The 17,319-nt window shown below is 42.3% G+C and overlaps 1 long non-coding RNA gene across 1 annotated transcript in view; it reads left to right on the plus strand.

Annotated features, from left to right (window-relative positions):
* Positions 1–7,481, plus strand: part of LOC131274420 (uncharacterized) — a 70,826-nt gene extending 63,345 nt beyond the window's left edge. The window contains exons 2-3 of the long non-coding RNA XR_011646412.1: positions 2,084–2,196; positions 7,323–7,481. This is a non-coding gene — a long non-coding RNA (uncharacterized lncRNA). The remainder of the gene's footprint in view (positions 1–2,083; positions 2,197–7,322) is intronic.
* Positions 7,482–17,319: the final 9,838 nt, after the last annotated feature.

Genomic DNA, 17,319 nt, shown 5'->3' on the forward strand with positions numbered 1-17,319 from the left:
TAATAAATATATCACACCCACACCAACACATCCCCACAAGATGAGTTTTTTTTAATTTCAGTTCAAACTCATGGACCCCTGGTTAAGAACACCTGCTGTAAAGGTACAGGAGACAGGAGAAAATCTGGTGGCCTTGAGGTGCTGTGCAGTGAAGCTGGTGATGATGAAAACAGGTTGAGGAGAAGGATGAGGACCAGCATCTTCAGGAGTGAGATGAGGGAATATACCAAGAGGCATTAGGCAGGACCCCCACCCTTGATTCCACACATCCGTTGCTTCCTGGTTCAACCTGTGAAGCCATTTGGCTTGTTTCAAGATTTCCTGGATGTTCCACTATTAACATTTTGGTCTATTTGAAGCAGACTAGATAGGGAGTCAATAGATGGAACTCGAACCTGGCAAAAAGTCCATGTGGAATCGATACCCCCATGATGGCTGCTGGAAGACCCCTGTGAAAACCAACCATAAACACTGAACCTTCCTCTGAAACCAGGAGAAGCCCTGGATCTTCTCCAGAGGCCTCATCATTGGGCCCCATGGGGGATTGGCAGGTGGGGAAATCAAACAAAACTGCAAACAGCTTAGTCTTCTCCCATGTCATTAGGAAAGGGGTGGAGTAATTAGTGGGTTAAACAGCAAGCCCCAAGACCTCCTGCTCTCCTGCTGTCACCCTGTTCCCATGCCCTATTCTGGCTTCTTAATCCCAGCCTGGATCAATACCCAAGCAGCCCTGGGCATTTATAATCTGTAAGGGGAACTGCAGTCTGTAAATCAGCCTCTTTATCACTCTTCAGCCCCTTCCTTCCCACCTACGGCCATTATCTGTTATTTCCTCCCATTTCTCTTCCCTCCCCACCTGAATAAATCACTCACCTAATCAGCGAGGCTTGCTTTGAAATTCCTATCCTGCAGTTTACCCAGGGACCTAGACAAAACCCAGCAACATATTTCTTTCTAGTTTTGAGGCAGGTCAGTACAGAGAAAAGAGCAAAGACCAGTCACAGCTGGGACCCCATCTGAAAGCCCCTGCAGAGAGACAGCTACTAAGAACCAAGCCAAAAGACCCCACAGAGCCCCTGCACACAAGACCCCATATGGAAAGACCCCATGGAGCCCCTGCCCATGAGGCCCCATGTGAAACTCTTCTGGGGCCAAGGGGAAGCCCTGGAAACTGGAGCAAAAGGCCTCCCCCCTGGTCCCCTAAGGGCTAAAATGTGGGGCAAGCAAGGGGGACAGCAGGCAATTGGGGACCCTTCCCACAGCAGGGCAGAGGAAGAGTGGGGAAGGACTTTACTAAGGGCAGCTCCTGACCCCAAGTGCCCCTCTTCCTGGAGCAGCCTGCATCAGCGTCTGGGTGAGCACTTTCCTCTAGTTTCTCAATAAACCTTCACTGGCCTAACTAAACTGGCATGCTCTGAAACTCTTCTAGGTGCCATAGCCAAGAGCCCAGGGGCCTCCTGCACCTTCTGCCCTCAGTTTTGCTTTTCAGGAAAGTTCCCTGTCAGTCTCACCTTCTCCAGGGATGTTGACCCGGGTGCAACATGATGTGCAGGCAACAGCACAGATGCCTCCCTCCTCTGCCAGCAGGTTACCTCCAGCTAATCGGGTATCCCTAGTCAGGGCTGTGAGGCTTCCAGGGTGGCCCTGAGGTTGGGGATGATGGTTCTTGGTACCTGAGACCTACCCAGGGGCAGAAAGCCCAGGTCTGAGCCCTTCTCCAGCATAAATTACACACAGCAGTGCTGTGATAGAAGCCACAGCTACAGAACAAACCAGATGAACAATTACAGGAGCTCATGGGTACTAGAGCTGCAGCCCAGAGGGCAGCTCTTTTCTGAAAGATAAGGGAAGGACACTTCAGGGAAGACCAGAGATGCCGGGTGCTGGCATGCATCTGCACCTCTAACAGCCTGAATGAGCATGGCTGTTGCCACAGTGGCAGCCAGTCAAGGAAGAAGTTAGAAGAGGCCTGTGAGTCTGGAAGAGAAGCCTAAGGGCACAAGCACAGATGCTCAGCAGGTGCTGGAGGGAGAGGGGCCGGCATCCTCAGGTGAGTGATGTGACAGTGGAGCTTCCTCCACAGGCCAAGGACACTTGCTTGGAGGGCACTGACTTACAGCACCACACACGGGGACCCTCCAGAGGAGCGGGCCATAATGACAATAGTGTTTTACTGCCTTGTGCCAGTTCCTCCAGGTGAGTCATTCTGTGTAGCCACAGGGCTGCTTCTTCATCACTTTTAGGACTGAAAAGTGGATCCAGTACTTAAAATATCTAGGGAGCTAATAAATTACCCACAAAGCTTATAGCATCGTAGGACTTAGAAATAACTGTTAGAGATTAGTGCTTAAGAATAAATTACTGCTGCAAGAGCTTTAGTGTCTAGGCACTAATTTCCTTACATGAATCTATTTCTAGAGATTATTAACTATAACTTATAGTAGAAGTTACATTTCATTTTACTTTTATTTTTTCTACCACAATTATATTCATCACAGGCAAAATATAATAAATTTTGCCTTGCTCTTCCCTTGAAGTCCCTTCTTGTTTACAATAGGGTGACTACATGTTCTTTAAGAGAAGCATCAGAGCAAAACGATGTAACTGATAAGAGATTTTCACTGTTTGTGTAACATCATATTTTTCTAAATAATTAAAACTGTAACTTTTCCCCTTTTGTGGCCATTGCTGAAGTGGCAGTGGCCAAAATGAGGTTTAATCCCTTTGTGACTTCTGACCAGGGCAAGAATTGTAAAAGATATTTGTAGCAGTTTGATATTATTGATGAATTCCAAAAAGAAATATTGAATTATGTTTGTGAACTGATCTTTTCCTCTCAGCATATGAGATGTTAGACTATTATGTGAACTCGGCCAGGTAATTATGCTCAGTTGTTTGGTCAAGCAAGCACTGAGCTAACTGTAATACAAGGGCATTTATGGACTTTAGTCACAGTTGACTTTATTGCAGTGGTAAATCATAGATAGGTGGTTGTAATTACATCAGTAAGGAAGATTGCCATCAGCAGTGAGTGACGCTTAACACAATCACTTGACTCCCTTAAAAGGGGAAGTGATTCCAGCATTGAGAATTTCCCAGCTCATCTTTGGACAGCCAGCATCACCCAGAACTCATCAAGAACCTTCTTTGGACTTTCCTTGGGCCCCTGCCTGCAGCCTGCCTGCAGAACCTGGACTTTTGCATACCCACAGTCATGTGAAAGACATAAAATTGCATACTCCTGACAGATACGTCTTGTTGATTCTGTTTCCCTAGAGAACTCTAATACACTCCCCTTCCACACTTAGCCAGGCACTTACAGCTCTGACTTAGCTTCACCTCCTGCTTTGTGGGGCCTAAAGTTCAACAAGTAGTGAATGCTAAGGGTCTTCGCAGTCTTTCTGAACCTTTGGCCAGCCTGGCCAGGCACATGGCCTTAAGTGTTGGGGGCAGTAAAAATGAGCACACACCGAATTTAGCAGAGCCAGTAGCACGGCCGCCGGAGCGGAGCCAACTTTCCTATTTGAGTAAGCTATAATTAGTTCACCACAACATGGCAGGTCCCAAATCATGGCAGAACTCAAATCTGCCCTGTTACTTCCTCATTCTTCTTCCCCCTCAGTTCTTTGTTCTCTGTCTTCCCGCCACTGCCCAGGCTGATAAGATAGTGTGCAGGCGCAAGGCGCGAAACTAAGGTCTGCCTCCCACCCCGGCGACAGCAACAACCAATCCTTAACCTCTACTACCTCACTCCCCGCTCCTCCCCCACCCAAGGGTATATATACTTTGCTCCCTTTAATAAAGTTGCAGTTTGATCAGAACCCTGTCTTGCTGTCATTCTTTGTGTCTCTTGTCCCACCATTCTTTCTCGGCAGGTTTCGGGTCTCCATTGCCATCCCGTGGGCCGGGGCACTTAAGAACCCTCAAGATGTGTTGGAGCCTTTTATTATTTTAATTTATTTTTTGGTTATTTATTTATTTCAGTCTATAGGACCTTTTCAAAGCCCTCATTCCTCCCAGCATCTCCTTCCCCAGACACTTTCTTCCTGGGTGATGGGTCTGTCTCCTGTGCTCCTTGGCAGTTATCTCCTGCTCTAGTGATGGTGGTGAGAAGACGTGCTTTCAAATTCTTTTGAAACATGCCACCTAGGAGGCTGCCTCTGTCCTGCAGAAGCTGTGAGAGGCACTAACAGAGGCAAAGCCCTGAGCTGCCAGGCAAGACAGAGCACATGAAAACATTTCTCCCATGTCCAAACCCATACTATTCCCTCTGGCATCACTGAGTTGCACCAGGAAGGCGAGATGCCAACTTCAGAGCTGTTGGAGAACAGTGGGCAGGTAATTCAAATGCCATCATGCTCTCTTACCAAAGAGCAGCAGCCTTTGTTTTCATTGCAGGTCCCTCTGGTTGTTGGAAGCTTTTGATCAGAGTACAAAAAAAGAAGTTTTGACAGTTTTTGAAAGCTAACTCCTGATTTCAGTGGAGGGAATTAGCCCTTTCCCTAAGCTTCTTTTTGTAACACCACTTCCTTGTGATTTCACCCAAATCCCCACCTCTCCCTTTGCAATGAGCCTTTATCCCTCAGTCTCTGGCCCTCTAATTATCAGTTAGCATCTCATAGGTTTCAATATGACAGATGTTACCTTCCCTACCCCTGTCTTCCCCTGTTGTTCCTGCCCCCATAGAGCCCAAGCTCTTATCACACTCAGGTACTAGCTTGGCCTTTTCTCTCGTCTTTCAGTTGCTGATGAAGTCACCATGTTTTTGGTGTCCTAACCCCATCTCTAAACCCTGCACTGACCTCCTGGGAAAGCCCCAAACCTTCCCTGAATTTTTCTCCCTGCTTCATCCTCTTCATGTGTTTATAGCATATATTATATTATACATTATATTCTTATAATATCAAGGATACTGTAGTATAGTATGTGTATTACTCAGCCACAAAGGGTTCTAATGCAAAGTACCAGAACTCTGTTGGCTTTTGTAAAGGCATTTATTTGGGGTAAAAAGCTTACTTTTACAAGGCCTAAAGCATCCAACTCAAAATACAGTAAGTGGTATTTCTTCACTAAAGTCTGTTGTCACATGTTGAAGCAAGATGGTGGGCATCATCTGTTGAGGGTTCAGCCTTCCTCTTCCCCTTAAGGCCCATGGGGCCAGCTTCTGCTGATCTCAGCTGTAGGTTGGAGGGCTTGTTTCTTTCTGGGCCTTCTTAACTACTCAGGACTGTGGTCTCTCCATCTGCAAACTATCAGGAGAATAGCACATCTCACTCTGGGCCCCATGATCAAGTTCTCTGCTCTACCGTGTCTATGGAGTGCTCTCTATTCTTATGTATTTTCTTATTTGTATCTACTTCTGTGTGTCTCCTTGATTGTGTGCCCATTTATATAGCCCACGAAAGGGGCAGGACTCAAACTATACTGACACTCCACAACATGGTCAAATGAAAGCCCTAATCTTAACAATCTAATCAAAGACATCACAGCTGAATCTATTACAATCAAAGGGTACCATGCCCAGTGGAACAGACCACTTTACAAATATAATCTGTCTTTTTGGAATTCATAAATAATCTCAAACTGCCACAGTATGTAAACAACAGTATCAATATGGAACTCAATCATCTGTCTTTTATTTGTTTACCCAATTAATCCACACATTCCTTCAAAAAGTGCCTTGAGTTGAATGTAATCATCATATTCTTCCCAGTTCTTGTATAGAAAGCCCAGCACATATTAGGTGCATAATTCTCAAATGTAATGAAGAAAAAAATATGTGAATGCATGCATAAATGAATAAATGAATCAGGAATGGAAGAATACTGCCAATTTAAGCACAGTACCCGGGCTACAATGATACTACACTATTTTCAGATAAATAAAACCTACAGAGTCACGATCCAAACCAGAACTTGGACACAATCAATTATTTTCCAGAGCCTGGCCTCTGGCTATTTCCTTTTTATTATTTCACATATTATTTTATTTAGCCAGTATTTTCTTAATTTTCTGTTATGTGCCAATAATTCTTCCAAGTTTGTATAAAACCATAAAAAGGTATTGTTTGTATGCATGTTGTACATGGACTCCATAACCATGACAATCACGTCAAATTAATGAACCTGACAATAAACAAGTAGAGATGAATATAGCATGACAATATATGATAGGATAGGATAGGCTATAGTATAAACCATTACATAAAAATACGCTAAATAGCCTCAGGAATACTCCAGGCTCCATTCTTTCTTTAGAGCTCTTGGAATTATGCATCTGAGGACTGTAGAGCTATTCATCGAGAACAGGCTATCCACAGAGGATATCATGTTAGAGAAACCCAAATGGGTTTCAAACAGGAGCACCAAGCCTAAATTTCTTCTGTTTGTTGGTGCTTATTTGTAATTCTGTTGTTTCCTGCGTAGATGATCCAAGGTCAGGAACTTCAGGATGGCATGCAGCAGGGATTTAACTAAGTAAAGAAGACAGTGTTCTCTGAAGCCACACCAAGGAGACCATCTAGTAAATGATTCTGTAGTTTAGAACAAGGTTGTCTAGTATGATCACTTTGATGAAATTCATTTTATATCTGTGCCTAAAGCACAGGAGTTCAGGGGAATGGTCAGTGCTATTGTGGCCATTACAGAATGGCTCTCCTTGGACTTGGAATTGAGGATTGACTCAGAGAAGAGTTGAATGGGGAGGTGGGTGGTGTAGAGGTATGGGCTCTTCTGATTTCTTTTAAACTGTTTTATTTTGAAATAATTTCAAACTTTCAAGACAATTGCAAAAACAATACAAAACCCATAATGTGAACTCCAACATTCCCCACCCTCAGGTCCCCCAATTTTAAAATTTTGCCACATTGGTTATATGGTCTATCTATTATCTATCTATCTATCTATCTATCTATCTATCTATCTATCTATCTATCTATCATCTGTCTTCTATCTTATCTATTTTCTAAACATTGGGGGAGTTAATGAGTAATGGGTGTAGGGTTTCTGTTTGGAGTGATGGAAAGTTCTGGTAATTGATGGTGATGAAGGTAACACAATACTGTAAATGTGATTAAATCCCATAAATGTTATGCTTGGGTGTGGTTGAGATGGGGAAGTTAATGCTGTAATATGTTTCTACAATGTGATTTTAAAAACAGCAAAGGCAGCTAAAGAGATAATGACAATTAAATGTAATACATGATACTGGACTGGATCTAATAATGTAGGGGAAAGGGTTCAAAAGGACATTATTAGAACATATGAAAAACTTGGAATTTAGCCTGTAAAGACTTTCTGATTTTCAACACATATATTTTCTAGCCATTGTGAATGATCCCAGCTGGGAATCTCCCCTGAAGAGTATCAGACTGATGATCTCCAACATCCAACTGGTTCCTACAAAAGGAAGGAAAAAAGTGCCACCTACTTCAAACTGACCTTTGCCTTTGCAGCTACATCATAAAGCCATTATGTTATTTACCGGTGATGTGTAATGACTACCAATCCAATGGCTACTTATGTTCACTGTCTTATCAGTTTCATTAGTGGTGTTCGATGAACTCTTCACTCTAGAACCACGCTGTTCTTTTGACTTCCATAAGGCAACACTCACCTGGTTTGTCCTCCTTCTCTAGCTATTACTGCTCAACTGCTGGCTCCCTCCTGTTCAAAGAAGCTCCTAACTAATATCTCTTACTCCTTCATATGGCACAACTCTCTTAGTTACTAGACGGCAAAGTAGAGGGAGAATCATCAAGGCAGAAAGTTGCTATATCTTCAAACTTCCATCAGAATGAGCTCTATCATCTTCCAGGCCAGTGTTCCTTATTGAAGCACTGCCTATAGAGAGAACAGGGAAGAAAAGTTGTATCACAGACTCTTAGTGAATTATATGTTATCTCTGACTTTACAAGAGTCAAGTGTTCTTTTTCTTTCCTATGCTATCAAAGCCAGGGTTGACCATGTAACTTGATCCCTGGAAATGCTCTATAAGAGAAAGTGTCCTGGGAGGCTTCAGAAAGGAAAGACAGATTCTGCTCTCATTTTTAAAAAGTCAACCAGAGGGCAATGCCCTGTCACACATGGCCACCTGCTTCCTGACTTTGAATGAGCTGCGAAGAGTCTTACTACACACAAGTGCTGTAGCCATTAGCAGCCTTCTGGAGGAAGCTGTACAGGCAGTGGTGCCTGCAAATCTATTGCACTTCATCAGGGAAACTTCTAGAGCCCATCTCTGGGTATTTCATTCTTTGTTTATGATGTAATTAGCCCAGTGTTTGCTACCAGAGCTGCTGCACCTGTACTGAAATACTTGGTTCAGTTACACTAGTCCTAATCAGGCAGCAGAACCAAACATGCCTGGCCCATAATTTTCTTAAGCAAATACACCACACATCCCCTTGGTGCACAGTGCAAGTGTGCTGTCATGGTGGTCACTGCTGTGGCTGCCAGCTTAAACCCACTTGCATCTCCCTGTCGTTCACATGGCTTCTGGGACATCTAAGCCATGGAGTCACTTGCTCCTCCTGACGGCCTCTCCAGTTACGCTTCTCTCCAGTCTCCCAGCCTCAAGGCCCACACCAACATTCACCCCACTTTCCTTGTCTGCAAACTCAGAAATGTACATGAGCTTCCCTCACCCTCAATCCTTAATCAGGTGATTCCAAAAGACATTTGGCCATGTTTTTTTTTTGTTTGTTTGTTTTTTTAAATATTTATTTATTATTATTTTTTAATTACATTAAAAAATATATATGAGGTCCCATTCAACCCCACCGCCCCCGCCCCCCACTCCCCCCACAGCAACACTCTCTCCCATCATCGTGATACATCCATTGCACCTGGTAAGTTCATCTCTGAGCATCGCTGCACCCCATAGTCAATGGTCCACATCATAGCCCAGACTCTCTCACGTTCCATCCAGTGGGCCCTGGGGGGATCTACAGTGTCCCGTAATTGTCCGTGAAGCACTATCCAGGACAACTCCACGTCCCGAAAACGCCTCCACATCTCATCTCTTCCTCCCGTTCCCCACACCCAGCAGCCCCCATGGCTACCGTTCCCACACCCATTTCACATTTCCTCTGTGGACATTGGATTGGTTGTGTCCATTGCACACCTATGTCAAGTGAGGGCTTAGATTGCACATGGGTACTGGATGCACTCTTCCCGCTTCTAGTTGTAGACACTCTAGGCTCCATGTTGTGGTGGTTGACCTTCTTCAACTCCATGTTAGCTGAGTGGAGTAAGTCCAGTAAGTCAAAGTGTAGGAGCTGAAGTCTGTTGAGGCTCTGGGCCTGGGTGTCATATTATCAGTCCAGAGATTCAAATCCCCTACATATATCTTAAACCCAGCACCAACTACAATTCCAATAAAGTAGCATGCAAGTCTTGTGAAAAGAGATCCCCTCTGAGTCCATTTCCATCACGCAGAAACACCAGCTCCAAAGAAGGGCCATCTGTCATGGCAGTAAACCCCTTCTGCCATGACCATAGAACCCGTGGGTCTCTTTATCCCTCAAAAGAACCAATACCTGGGGTTGTATCTACCTTATCTGTCTCTTAGACTCTGTTCAGTTGTACATAGGGGTATTCCTTCTGACAACCTCCAGACTCTTTTTTAGAGACTCACAGCCTTATAATCTCATTTCTCCTTTCCATTTCCCCCTTACATTAGGTCAAACCGCTTCCCGAAGTCATGTTATTATATGTAGACAGGTATATTCTGCTGTTCCGCATTGAATCTTTAATTCAAGGTCATTTTCTAGTTGCTTCTTCAGCTGGTATGTGGTAGTGATCCCTCGGTGCCAGGGAGGCTCATCCCCGGGTGTCGTGTCCCACGCTGGGGGGAATGCATCACATCTACACGCTGAGTTTGGCTGTGAGAGTGGCCACATTTGAGTAACATGAAGGCTGTCAGGAGGAAACCCCCAGGCACAATGCTACTCTAGGCCTTGTTCTTATTGCAGGTGCATAGGCTCAAAGTGTAGCCATTAGTATCAAGGGCCCACTGTTGGGCCCTCCTTCCTTCCTGGTTCTTGCCGTTGCACCTGGAGGATTGCCGCTGCTCTCCCAGGGCCCACAACAGTGACCCCCCGGCCAGGAGCCCAGTACCCCCCCAGCTGTTGTTTTTAATTGTTTCCACTATGAGTATATATAGACATTACCATATACCCTGGGCATATGCCCTGTATAACTCCCTGTCAACCATATATATCCTGTCAATAACATCCCATATCAGTATTCCTCCACTGCCATTGTTGAACCACTCTGTGATCCAAAACTTCCCGTAAAGTGAATCCCAACATAATGTCAGCTTCAGAAGAGTCTTAGATCACCAAAATTCATATATACAATATACAGTATTTCCCCAGAGCCACCATAAAACCTTTTCCCTTCCACAGCAATAATCTTTTAACTTATTCATATCATATTTCCTGAAACTGATGTACAGATTCCGAAACTATAGTTTTCAAACAAGGTAACATTTGTGCTTACTATGTGGTCCATACTTTAGGTTGTACAGTTTTCTAAATTTTTTAGTTATCCTATGTTTTGTCTTATGGTTTTCATTATTAGTCTGTCGTCCCCTATATGTTTTTGGTGTAATATTAGCTGTTTTATATTCATCCTCGTGTACTCTCACATAACTCCTCTTTTGCCCCCTTATTTACCTTTGTTCTATCCATTGCACGTCCATTTTCCCCTCCCCTTAGGGCCCACAACGCCTGCCAATCTAATGCCCTGGGAGCCGTCCTTTCTCACGAGAGATACAGTTCTCTCTATTCGACGGCATTAGTCTTCCCCAGGATATGAGTCCACCCCACCCAATGGTAGAACCCACCTTGGCAAAATGAGCCTTCAGCTATTCCCTCCGGAGTCCGTCCCGCATCAGACCATACCCCCTGAGCGTCCTAACCAGGTGACCCTCCTACTTATACTTTGATACGTTTTACTCAACATTTAGTTCTCAACGAACTTCTGGCACTCTCCCATGTTTGTATGTTGCCCCTCCCTCCCACCTATTTCTTGGACCATATTACCCCTCTTCCCATCCCCAGCACCCCTCAAACCCAGAAAACCCCACCCGAAGGTAACCCCTTGCCCCCATTTTGTCCCTTCTTTGTGCTCATACTTACCCCCAGCTCATCACAGATTCCACCCCTACAGACATTAACTCACATCCTTCCTCCACCCCCCATTTTCCAGTAAGCCACTTTTCCAGACTCTAGCTCTCTGAGGCAGTTAACTTATTTCATATCATTGAGGTCATATAGTATTTGTCCTTCAATGCCTGGGTTGCTTCACTTAACATAAGATTCTCAAGGTTCATCCATGTTATCACGTGCGATTGTAGTGTATTGGTTCTTACAGCTGAGTAGTATTCCATTGTGTGTATATACCACATTTTATTGATCCACTCATCTGTTGATGGACTTTTGGATTGATTCCAACTTTTGGCGATGGTGAACAATGCTGCTATGAACATTGGTGTACATATATCGGTTTGTGTCCTTGTTTTCAGATCTGATGGGTATATACCCAGCAGTGGTATTGCTGGGTCATATGGCAAATCTATGGATAATTTTTTGAGAAACTGCCAAACTGTCCTCCAGAATGGTTGGATCCTTCTGCATTCCCACCAGCAATGGATGAGTGTTCCCCTTTCTTCACATCCTCTCCAGCATTTGTTTTTTTCATGGCTGCCAATCTTATGGGAGTAAGATGGTATCTCACTGTAGTTTTGATTTGCATTTCCCTGATAGCTAGGGATTTGGAGCATTTTTTCATGTGCTTTTTAGCCATTTATATTTCTTCTTTGGAGAAGTGTCTGTTTAAATCTTTTTCCCATTTTTTAATGGGTTGTTTATCTTTTTATTTTCGAGATATATGAGTTCTTTATATATGCAAGTTCTAAGTCTCTTATCAGATATATGGTTGCCAAATATTTTCTCCCATTGTGTGGGTTCCCTTTTTACTTTCTTGACAAACTCCTTTGAGGTGCAGAAGGCTTTAATTTTGAGGTAGTCCCATTTATCTATTTGTTCTTTTGCTGCTCGTGCTTTTGGTGTGATATTCATGAAGCCATTTCCTATTACAAGGTCCTGTAGATGTTTCCCTACACTGCTTTCTAAGGTCTTTATGGTCTTGGTTCTTATATTTAGGTCTTTGATCCATCTTGAGTTGATCTTTGTATAAGGTGTGAGATGGTAATCCTCTTTCATTCTTCTACATATGGCTATCCAGTTCTCCAGGCACCATTTGTTGAATAGGCCATTCTCTCCCAGTTGAGAGGGTTTGGTGGCTTTATCGAATATTATATGGCTATATACATGAGGTTCTATATCTGAGCTTTCAATTCGATTCCATTGGTTGTGTGTCTCTCCTTATGCCAGTACCATGCTGTTTTCACTACTGTAGCTTTGTAGTATGTTTTGAAGTCAGGAAGTGTGATTCCTCCTATGTCGTTTTTCTTTTTCAATATGTCTTTGGCTATTCGGGGCCTCTTTTTGTTCCAAATAAATTTCATAGTTAGTTTTTCTAGTTCCTTAAAGAAGGCTGTGTTGATTTTTATTGGGATTGCATTGAATGTGTAGATCAGTTTTGGTAGGATAGACATCTTAATAATATTCAGTCTTCCTATCCATGAACAGGGAATATTCTTCCATTTATTTAGGTCTTCTTTGATTTCCTTGAACAATCTTGTATAGTTCTCGATGTATAAGTTTTTTACCTCTTTAGTTAAATTTATTCCTAAGTATTTGATTTTTTTATTTACTATTGTGAATGGTATTTGTTTCTTGATTTCCTCCTGATCTTGCTCATTATTGGTGTATAGAAATGCTACTGATTTTTGCGCATTGATCTTATAACCTGCGACTTTGCTAAACTCATTTATGAGTTCTAGGAGCTTTGTTGAAGATCTCTCAGGGTTTTCTATATATAGGATCATGTCATCTGCAAATAATGAAATTTTGACTTCTTCCCTTCCAATTTGAATGCCTTTTATATCTGGTTCTTGTCTCAGTGCTCGAGCCAGTACTTCCAAGACAATGTTAAATAGGAGCGGAGACAATGGGCATCCTTGTCTTGTTCCTGATTTTAGAGGGAAGGATTTCAGGACTTCGCCATTGTAAACAATGTTGGCTTTAGGTTTTTCATATATACTCTTTATCATGTTCAAAAAGTTTCCTTGTATTCCGATCTTTTGGAGTGTTTTTATCAGGAAGGGGTGCTGTATTTTGTCAAATGCCTTTTCTGCATCTATAGATATAATCATGTGGTTTTTTTCTCTCAATCTGTTTATATGGTGTATTACATTGATTGATTTTCTTATGTTGAACCATCCTTGCATACCTGGGATAAATCCCACTTGGTCATGGTGTATAATTCGTTTAATGTGTTGTTGAATACGATTAGCAAGTATTTTGTTAAGTATTTTTGCGTCTAGGTTCATTAGAGAAATTGGTCTGTAATTTTCCTTTCTTGTGGTGTTTTTGTTTGGCTTTGGTACTAGGGTAATGTTGGCATCATAGAAGGAATTAGGCAGTGTTCCTTCTGTTTCGATTTTTTGGAATAGTTTCACCAGGATTGGTGTTAGTTCTTTCCGGAATGTTTTGTAGAATTCACCTGTGAAGCCGTCTGGCCTTGGGCTCTTCTTAGTTGGGAGATTTTTAATGACTGATTCTATCTCTTTGCTTGTGATTGGTTTGTTAAGATCATCAATTTCTTCTTTCGTCAGTATGGGCTGCTTATGTATTTCTAGGAATTTGTCCATTTCCTCTAAATTGTCATTTTTGTTGGAATATAGTTTTTCAAAGTATCCTCTTATGATAGTCTTTATTTCTGTGGGGTCAGTGGTGATATCACCTTTCTCATTTCTTATTTTGTGTATTTGCATCTTTTCTCTTTTTTTCTTTGTTAGTCTCGCTAAAGGTTTGTCAATTTTGTTGATCTTCTCAAAAAACCAGCTCTTGGTCTTGTTTATTTTTTCAAGTGCTTTCTTATTTTCTATTTCATTTAGTTCTGCTCTTATCTTTGTTATTTCCTTCCTTCTTCTTCCTGTTGGGTTACTTTGTTGTTGTTTTTCTAATTCCTTCAAATGTTCAGTTAATTCTTCAATTTCTGCTCTTTCTTCTTTTTTGATATATGAATTTATGGCTATAAATTTCCCTCTCAGTACCGCTTTTGCTGCATCCCATAAATTTTGGTATGTTCTGTTATCATTATCATTTGTTTCAAGGTAGTCATTGATTTCTTTTGAGATTTCCTCTTTGACCCACTGTTTTTCTAAGAGTGTGCTGTTTAATTTCCAAATTGTCGTGTGAAGTCTGGGTCTCTGTCCCTTGCAAATTTCCAGCTTGACTCCACTGTGGTCAGAGATATTGTTTTGTATGATTTCGATCTTTCTGAATTCATTAAGCCTTTCTTTGTGGCCTAGCATATGGTCAATCTTGGAGAATGTTCCATGTGCGCTTGAGAAAAATGTATATCCTGCTGTGTTTGGGTGTAATGATCTATATATGTCTATTAGATCCAGCTCTTCTAATATACTGTTCAAATGTTTTGTTTCTTTAGTGATTCTCTTTTGAGATGTTCTGTCCAGAGTTGATAGTGGTGTATTAAAATCCCCCACTATAATTGTAGATGCATCTATTCTTTCACTTAGTTTTTCCAGCATTTGCCTCACATATTTAGAGGCGCCCTTGTTAGGAGCATAAATATTTATGATTGTTCGATCTTCTTGACAAATTGTCCCTTTCACTAAAATATAGTATCCTTCTTTGTCTCTCACAATTGTTTCGCATTTAAAGTCTATTTTGTCTGATATTAATATAGCTACTCCTGCCTTTTTTTGGTTGTTGTTTGCTTGTATGATTGTTTTCCAGCCATTCACTTTCAACCTCCATGAGTCTCTGGGTCTAAGATGTGTCTCTTGTAGGCAGCATATAGATGGGTCGTATTTCCTTATCCAGTGTCCCAGTCTGAATCTTTTGATAGGTGAGTTTAATCCGTTGACATTCAGTGTTATTACGTTTAGAGAGTTATTTATGGTAGCCATATTTTGGTTGGATTTGTGTTTGTTATATTTTGTTTGTATTATTTTATTTTCCCCTTCTATTTTTGTCTTTCTTGTTGCTTTTACACTCTCCTCCATCTCTGACTGTCCTGTTTTTTCCTTTCTTCCTGCAGAATTCCCTTAAGAATTTCTTGAAGGGGAGGTTTCTTGTTGATATACTCTTTCAGTTTCTGTTTATCTGTGAATATTTTGAACTCTCCATCATTTTTGAATGCTAGTTTAGCTGGATAGAGTATTCTTGATTGGAGATTTTTTTCCTTTAGTACCTTGACTATATCATACCACTGCCTTCTTGCCTCCATCGTTTCAGATGAGAAATCAGCACTTAATCTTATGGAGTTTCCCTTGTATGTGATGGTTTTCTTTTCTCTTGCTGCTTTTAGAATTTTTTCTTTGTCTTGAGCATTGGATAATTTGACAAGTATATGTCTTGGGGTGGGCCTGTTGGGGTTTATGACCAGTGGAGTGCGCTGTGCTTCTTGGATATGTACTTCTGTCTCTTTCAGTAGATTTGGGAAGTTTTCATTCATTATTTCCTGCAACACTCCTTCTGACCCCTTTCCCTTCTCTTCTCCTTCTGTAATGCCTATAATACGTATGTTTGAGCGTTTTGCATTATCATTCAGGTCCCTAAGTCCTATCTGGATTTTTTCTACCTTTTTATTGACCACTTCTACTATCTGTTTGATTTCCAATGCACTGTCTTCCACATCACTAATTCTCTGCTCTGCCTCTTCTAGTCTGCTGATATTTGTTGCAAGTGTATTTTTGATTTCTTGAATTGTGGTGTTCATTTCCATCATATCTGTTATTTTTTTGCGCATGTCTGCAATTTCCCCTCCAAGTGTTGTCTTCACGCTGTTAACCTCTTTCATTACTTCATCAAATTTGTCGGTGATAAATGTTCTGAGATCTTTCATTGCTTGTGCGAAGTCCTGCCCCCCTTCCTGATTTTCAGTTTGTTGATTGGATTCAGCCATGTTTTCCTGATTACTGGTTTGGTTTGTAGATTTTTGTTGCTGTCTTGTCAACATTTTTTCTTGACGGGTTTAATCAGTTCATTAGCTTCTTTGTCTAGTCTTGGAGATTAATTAGCTGTTGTTTTTGCGTAAGTGTTATATCTTCTCTTTGTCACTTTGTTCTTCTTATTCCAATTTCTTATTGCTAGTTAAGCTCACTTTAAAGGAAAGTATTAGTGCTGGGGAAAGTCAATTGTGTAAGGAAGGAAAAAGTGTGAAGTAGTATTGGTGATATATGTTTACAAAGCAACAATATGAGTTCTGGGAGGATGGAGGTTAGATCATGTAAATTGTGTAGAGTTATAGTAGTAGGAAAGTACCTATAATGAGGTAGACGACTGAATATGGGAGGAATGTGGTACGTACTAAGAGGCTATTGTTTTCGTGAGAGAGGGAAAGAGAAAAGAAAGGTAATAGTTTCAGGGACGAATACCAGATGGAAAACTAAACAAAGGTATTAGAAATTAAGAGTTAGACACTTTGTGGATAAAAGAAAGGGAGATGGAATATAGGAGAGATAGCAGATGGTGGAGGATATCAAGTTGTAGGGGAAAGGGGATAGTGTAGATAGGCTAAATCTATTCACAGAGAAATGAGGCAGTGGAGGGTGAGGAAACCCAGCAAATGTGAGGTATTTCCTGTAGGACCTATTGTATTGTTAAGGTAAAATAGTATAAGAAGAATATTGAGGACGAGAAAGAGAGGATTGCAAAAAAAAAAAAAAAAAAGAACAAGAACAACAACAACAACAAAAAATTAAAAAATAAATAAAAAATAAAAAAAAAAAAAAAACAAAGAACAGAAACCCCGCCGCCAGGCTCGGCTGGGCTCAGCTGGGCTCCAGTCCCCCGCCCGCCGCCCGCCGCGGCTCGGCTGGGCTCGGCTGAGCCCTGCTTTCCCGCCCGCCGCCCGGCGCGGCGTGGCTGGGCTCGGCCCCCCTCCCGCTGCAGCTCAGCCGGGCTCGGCCGGACTCAGCTTCCCCGCCCACTGCCCGCCGCCGCGGTGCAGCGCGGCTCGGCTCCCCCGCCCGCCGCCCGCCGCGGTGCTAGCTGCCTCGGCTCCGCCTACCCAAGGAGGGAGTCCTCCACACGTAGCTGGGATCTCCGTGTATATTTCACAGATGGATCCTCTCTGTTACCTTCCCTCCAAATCGATGTCCAGACACCTCCGGACCAGGAAAAATCCCGAAACAGCCGGTCCCAAAGAGTCTCCGACGCCT

The sequence above is a fragment of the Dasypus novemcinctus genome, chromosome 18 (genome assembly GCF_030445035.2).
Source record: "Dasypus novemcinctus isolate mDasNov1 chromosome 18, mDasNov1.1.hap2, whole genome shotgun sequence".
NCBI lineage: Eukaryota > Metazoa > Chordata > Mammalia > Cingulata > Dasypodidae > Dasypus > Dasypus novemcinctus.